The 7451-nt window shown below is 37.0% G+C and overlaps 1 long non-coding RNA gene across 2 annotated transcripts in view; it reads right to left on the bottom strand.

Moving 5' to 3' along the window:
- Positions 1–3774: 3774 nt before the first annotated feature.
- The window catches only part of LOC147829554 (uncharacterized), a 74877-nt gene continuing 71200 nt past the window's right edge, over positions 3775–7451 (bottom strand). For both annotated transcript variants that reach the window (XR_015448989.1, XR_015448990.1), the window contains exon 3: positions 3775–7378. This is a non-coding gene — a long non-coding RNA (uncharacterized LOC147829554). The remainder of the gene's footprint in view (positions 7379–7451) is intronic.

Here is a 7451-nt window from a genome sequence, read left to right as displayed (position 1 = left end):
AATTTATTTTTAAAATTTAATCACATTGTATCTACGAGCTACCACACCTCATAATCATATGTTTATTAATACCTCAGTATTATGAGCCAACACACAGCAATGATCACAGAATGTGATCATATGTTCTGGTTTTCCCTTCAAACTAAATATCTAAAATCCAAGTATACTCTAGACTAAAGATATTAGGCTGAGAATGTTACCAACTCAGTCATTACCCTAAATCAAGCTTGGAGGACTAAAATTGTACTTTCAAAGAGATATAAACTCCAGTTTTTACAAGCAGAGTTCTGCAATATGATTAAAATGAGAAAGTTCATTTACAACCTCCAGAAATACCTAAACACTGTAGCATTTCTAATATTTTTATTTTCCTCTTCTCTCATTAGCACCAATTCAATCTCCAGCTGAATTATAACTCCAGTCTGCTCTGAGACTTCATATTTTATCCTTAAACAAAAGCAATCCATTTGCAATTATATATAAATCAACTACAAAGTAAATTAATAATAGGAATAATAGCTATTTTTTTGTTATTGCTTGTATCTAGATGTTCCCTCAAAGCCTCATGTTAGGTGAGACTTTCCAGAGGTGGCTGGATCTAGGGTATGTGAATGTGGATTAAGTGTGTGATAACTAAATTAGTGCACTGATTGGTTTAACATAGTTCCTGGTGTGGATAATTAGAAGGCCCACCCTGGGTGTCAGGGGAACCACCTGAAAGGTTTGCAGCCTGTATGGGATAGAAGGGGAAAAGCTGCTTGTTGCTTCCTGCTTGCCATGCCATGGACTGTTTCTCCTCTGTGATGCCTCTCTACCATGTCACCCTGTCTTGGAGCCACCTGACTATGAACTGAAACCTCTATAAAGTATGAGCCAAAATAAACCTTTCCTCCTTTAACTTCTGGATGTTGCATATTTGGTCTCAGCAATGAGAAAAGTAACCAAGACACATTTATTATAAATCCATAGCTTGATATGAATGATCATATTTGTACTTCAAAACTACCTTCTGAAAGACCACTACTGATATCCCCATTTTATAAATAAAGAAACTGAAACATAAAACAGTGATGTCACTTATTGCATAGGCAAAAGTGTGCAGGTGGCTTAGTTTAAATGTGTTCTGTAAGTGGGATTAAGAATTCAAGAACACATGTAAGGGACAGTTCCTATCCTGTAGGAACTGCCCAAATTATGTCATTTGTATGATTTCTTTCCTTTGTAAAATTTGTTATTTTGAGACAGTGTTGCTGTGTAGTTCAGACTGGCCTTGAACTTGCTATGTACCTCAAGCTGGCCTTGAATTCACAGCCATCCTCTTGCCTCGGCTTCTTGAGTACTGGGATTACAAGCATGCACCATCATGCCCAACTATAACTTGGCATTACTTCATCATTATAACCTATCTTAGGATTTGCATATATTATCAGGAACTATTCTTAAAATGATGTATTTTGATATAAGACAGTGTGACCTTATATGTTATTATTGCATTAGTCTACGAACACTATAAAGAACAAAACTACATAATTTCCAAAATTCCCAGTAAGGCTGCAAGGGAAATAAACAAGAAAGGAATTTATATTTATATTTACTTACATTTACATTTGTATTTCCCCTGACCATGCAGTTGAAGCACTACTAGTAGACAGACAAAAATATACTTGAAATGGAAAGAAAATTATATCTTATATCTAGTCCATCTGTTTTTATGTTTATTCATTTCATTATATCTTAATTGAGCCACCACAAACATCATAAATCTTATAATAATCTTAGATTTTCACCTAAATGATAATATTTGATTCTCAGGATATTTTGGTACTCTAAAAGTGATGTTGGTTGAACCCAATTGCAGGAATCTTACCTGTTTATGGAAGGGTGATGCTTTTGGTTCACTAAATACCACCTGCACATTCTCTTTCTCTTTATGAGAAGACCTCTTTTTGCTCTATCAACATTCTAAAAAAGTTATACTCTTCTCAGAAACTACCAGGCACCTACAACTAAGTGAAGAAATTTGAACTTAATGACAATGAACCTATAAACACGGTACTATGCACCCAAACTAAAAATCCAGTTTCAGAAGTGATGCGTGTGGCAGAATGAAAGTGAAGAGGAATAAAAATTAAATCAGCTACATAGAAAAAAAATGCTTTGTATAATCAACCCCTAAGGGAGGAAAAATCTCCTTTAGTCTAACGTGCTTTTCTTTAAAAAAAAAAAAAAAAAGACTATCACAGTTAACTTGGAAAAAGTAGTAGAAAAAATGATCCTGAAAATATCTAAACATAAAGTAACTTTAAATTCTCTCCGTATGTTAAAAGCCCACATGGACCTAAACTAGTTCACAGCAGAAAACACTTAAAGCAAATATGTCTGCTTATTTCAGATAAAAACTCATAGGACACTGCCAGTTAGTACCTCACTTCCTGCCTCCTTGTCCTGGTAACCCGAGCTCCCTGCTCTCCCTGACCTTGTAGCCTCTTCTTTCTGGCTTCCTGACATCGTTTCCCATCCATGAATGATTCCTTTGGTCTCGCTTGCTTTCTTTGATCCCATATCTGCTGACAAGGATAAGATATGATGAAATTAAAGCCTTGAACAAGCAAGTAAAAGTAATGCAGATTCCCAGTGTCAATGTCAGCCCAGGAGGCAATCAATGAGTTGTACTGTGTCAGTCATTATTTGGCCATTAAAAGGTCAGATATCAAAAGTTCTGTGGAGTGCATAAGAGAATTGAAAGGCTAAAACAGAGCAAACAAAGCAACAGAAAATGCAAAGCCAAGAATAAGATTCTGGAAACAAAAATTTTGGCAGATGGCGCTAATTAATAACAGTAATAACAAAAATGCTTACATTTATTAACTAACTATTGGGTGCCAGTCAAGCATTCCACATAGGTGAGTTAATCTCTTTATTAGCTCTATTAGAGAGGAATTATCATAGTTTTACAATTGAGGAAAATGAAACTCAGAGATATGAAAAAACTTACCCAAGTTCACATAGCAATTAAGTGAAAAAGAAAGCAAACCCAGTTCTATCAAACCAGAAAGCCCATTATTATTAACACCATACAAAGTCCTTTCCTTACATTTTTACCACTAACTGTAGAGTGTCATTTAAAATTGTATCAATGGATTTTTCAGACAGTGTTATTGTTCATCTTACAGGTTCAAACCCCTTCACTTAGATGGACTCTGGCCCACCTTCATACTAACTTAGATGAACTCTAGCCCACCTTCATACCATTGGCAATGGGGTTTTGTTTTGTTTTGTTTGTTGTTGCTCCATTTAGAGTCTATATCCCAATCCATAACCACATCAGCTAGTGCCATTGCCTCAGTGCAAAGGATCACTCCCGCTTCCTATTTCCTGAGTCCCTTTGAATCTTTTCAATGTGTTATTTCTGGATCAGTAGTTCACTATGACAGTATGGAAAGACTTGAAGCATCTGCCAGCTGCCTGCCAGATGGCAAAACTCTAGTGAATGGCTACTGGCCTGCGGGGTACTTCTGTTACAGCACTTGCAGAATTTCATATGGTGTAGTCCTGGGATTCAATCCCTCCCTAGATGATGCTAAAATTTGAATAATATTAAAAATAATATATAACATTTACCAAGTGCTTCTGAATGCTTCCTGGGTACTGAGCATTACTCCAAGCAGGTTAAATGTGTGTCACTTAATCTTCCCAACTGAAAGAAGTACACAGTACTATAAAACCATGTGAGAGGTGAAGAAAATAAAGCACAAAAATATCAAGTGTCCCATGTCCTTTTAGGTAGAAAACAGGTGAGCACGGATTTGAACTCTGAAAATCTGATTTCAGAATTTTGGATTGTTACCTGTAATATGTTCCAGTAAAGCAGAAGTCTGGGTTTTATTTGTACTGAAAAAGAAAGCTAAGAACTAACAGATCAGAAAAAGCAAAAATCCTCTCCTGGAAGCTTTATTGATAATAGCAGAGTCATGATGAGAAAGAAATTAATAGTAATAACTAGCTGATATTGAGTTTCCTCCTCTGTCCCATCATATGCATCTTGTTACTCAATTTTGACCTTATAGGACAGTCTTTTCATACCGATTAATAGAGAAAGAAATTTATATTTCAAAATAACTGTGTTGCCCAACGACATAACAGAAGACAAAACTGTATCAAATATGTACTATAACCGTAAAACTGCACAACAAACCACATTGAAAATTATGATCTCTAAACACTATCATGTATTTAGCTCCTCCTATTCAGATCAACAACTTGGCTCAGTTTGGCAGGACAGTTCTTTGTTCTTGGGATCTCTCATTCATCTGAGTTCAGCTGTGGGTGGAGGAGGCAATTTGATGATCTTGGCAGCTCTCTCTCTTTTAAAGCTCAACTAGAATAACAGTTAACTCAGCTCATTTTTCTAGGGCAGAGACAAGATCCTGAGGACTATCACTAGACAGTTATGTGCAAGATCTCCTGAGAACTATGCCTAGGAGTGGCACATCATGCCTTCTACTATTTCCACTAGTCAAAATAACCCACAAAGAGCCTGCTTAGGGTTGAAAAATAGATATAAAATCACACTGTAAAGGCTATAGATCTACAAAGGCATGAGCAATTGTGGTCTTCTTTTGAAATCTGGGCAGAAGCCTCCATGATCTTACAACTCTTATATTCTGCATTCCTGAATAACCAACATCATGTAGACAATGACAAGGTCTGATGCCAGCCGCAGTTGTAACTAGGCAACCCTTGGACCCTGGTGGCAGCAGCCTCTGAGTACCTGGATGGCTGAGCACAGTGAAATGAATCCTGGGAAACCAATTCCCTGGGGGGGCCCTTTTTAAGCAGGGGACCCACAGACTCTCTTCTCCAATGAAAATTTCATACTTTTCAGCCTGTCTTAGCTCAGTTCTTATTGACTCTTGCAATACACTCAAGACATCAATCTTCTTGTCCCAATTGAAAGTACTTAGTTTCTTTTTAATGGTGCTAATCTCTTCATTAGTCACTGTTCCTTTAGCCCCAATTTTCATGTGGTGTCTTTTGGTGAAAATTTTAAGTTTTTCAAATATTTCTGCCATGCTTTTCACTCCATATTCTCACTATAAATCTGGCTAAAAGCAATTAGCACTATTCATGCTACAGCCTGAACACTGGGCTGCCTTGAAATTTGTTCTGCCAAATTAATTAGTCTGTTGCCCCTATATTCACCCTAATATAGTCTTAAGGCATGGGTAGAATGGAAACAAATTCTTGGCCAGAATGTAACAAAAATAGTTACTCTGGTAACTATTTAGTAACAAATCATTACTCTAGTCACTATTTAGTAACAAATTGTTACTCTAGCTCACTTCCTTATAGAGGTCTCCTTCTTCCTTTTTGTCTGAACTCTCCTGAGCCTGACTTTTGCTGTCCACATTCCTAGCAGAATTCTAGTCTTCTGAACTTCAACCTTAATCAGCTGTCAAGCTCTGTTCATAATATTAGAGTTCTTCTCTAGCCCACATCTTCAAAACTTTTGAAATTCCTTCTGAAAACCAATTCCAAAGGCTTTTGAGCCACATGGTCAGGTACAGACAGAGAGATGGCCCCATTTATCTGGTATCAATTTTCTTTATTAGTCAGATTTTTCAGTGCTGGTACTAAATACCTGACATCCATAAATTAAAGTAGGAAATAGTTTATTTGGTTCATGGTTTCAATATTTTCAGTCTTCGGTCATCTATTTCCAAGACAGAATTATAATGATAGAAGAACATGGTTGAACAACATTGCTTAGTCACAATGGTCAACAAGCCAAGTAGAAAACATTACCAGGGAGGAAGGGTCAAAGGAATCAGTTATAGACCACAAGTCACACCTCTGTGACTCACTCAGATACACCAAGTATTTGGTTTACCAATCCCCTGGGTGGTGCCCAAGCCATTCAAGTTGGCAATCCAGTTTAACTGTTACATAAACCTTTTGTGATATGATAGTAAGGTATGGGTAGAAAGTGTTTTACAGTTCTATATTATGACTTTCTCTGTAAATAAATCCTATGCCCTTGGGCTGTGAACTACATAAGTACTTCTCAAGTCCACTAACCTGTTTCTCTTGGGTGGAACAGGACGACTAGAGGGGATTAGAGTTAAATATTTCTCTCCCCTCAGGTCAGTTGGGCTATGATAATATGACAGTTAGTTTTCTGAAAAAAGGTCTTCTCTTGAGGGTAGGGCTTATTGAAAATAGAATCCTCTGGCATATTTTAAAATGGTTCTTTTTCTGTGTCCCTGAGGAGATTTTCCTTTGATTATACACTGTGAAACCCTGTTGAGATTCTAGAGGCAAACCTCACAAAAGTGTGGGTACTTGTATCATATGACTCCCTGAAGTTTTTAACTCTCATAATTGCCTAAGCCTTAAGAAATTTATCAGTTATGGTTTAAATTCCCCTACCCCAGTTCTTTGAGGTATCTTCACACAGATTTCCACAGTGGGTGCACCAGTCTACACTCCCACCAGCAGTGGAGAAGGGTTCCTTTCTCTCCACACCCTCACCAGCATTTGTTATTGGTTGATTTCTTGATAGCAGCCATTCTTTCTGGGGTGAGGTGGAATCTCAGTGTTGTTTTCATCTGCATCTCTCAAATGACCAGTGATGTTGAACATTTTTTCATATATTTATTTGCTGTTTTTACTTCTTTGTCTGAGAAATGTCTGTTCATTTCAGATGCCCATTTTTGAATTGGGTCTTTGAGTTTGGGGGCCTGATTTTTTTCAATTCTTTATATATTCTAGATAGTAGTCCTTACTCTGAGGCACAGCTGCTAAACATTTCTTCCCATATTGTAGGTTGCCTCTTAGCTCTGTTGGTAGTTTCTCTGACAGTGCAGAAACTTTTTAATAAGATGAAGTCCCAGTTGTTGATTCTTTGTGCTAGTTCCCGTGCTACTGAAGTTTTGTTCATAAAGTCTTTTCCTATGCCAATGTCATCGAGAGTTCTACCTAACTTATCTTCCAGGAAGTTTACTGTTTCTGTCTTGATATTTAGCTCTTTAATCCACTTTGATCTTAGTTTAGTGCAGGGTGACAGGTATGGGTCTAGTTTTAATCTTTGGCAGGTACAAACTACTTCCTAAAGAGGTTTCTGCTCTTCTGAGTCATGATGATGTACATTTGCCTGTCTTTCTTTTAAGGATAATGTCTTTCCCTGTGACATTTCTCTGACACATCAGAAAAAAGCTGTTGATTTTTAAGTTTCCCCTGTTTTTTTTTTTTTTCCTTATTTCTAGGATGTAGTGGCAACTTCCTTACATGCCAAATGAAGAAACCAGAAATTATCTTTTCTGCGATTCACAAGTATCCTGGTGAGTCAGACTTAGTTTCATTTGGCTTGTCAGAGGACCTAAGGAAAAAATGGAAAATGAAAGTTAGAGAGGTGAAGGTTGCTTGAAAGGGGAAAAACATTAGATTTGTAA

The sequence above is a fragment of the Heterocephalus glaber genome, unplaced genomic scaffold (assembly GCF_053883595.1).
Source record: "Heterocephalus glaber isolate CG9 unplaced genomic scaffold, H.glaber_assembly_v1.0 deba00000594, whole genome shotgun sequence".
Taxonomy (NCBI): domain Eukaryota; kingdom Metazoa; phylum Chordata; class Mammalia; order Rodentia; family Bathyergidae; genus Heterocephalus; species Heterocephalus glaber.
The sequence above is the reverse complement of the archived record's forward strand: the minus strand, read 5'-3'. Positions and strand labels throughout refer to the sequence as shown.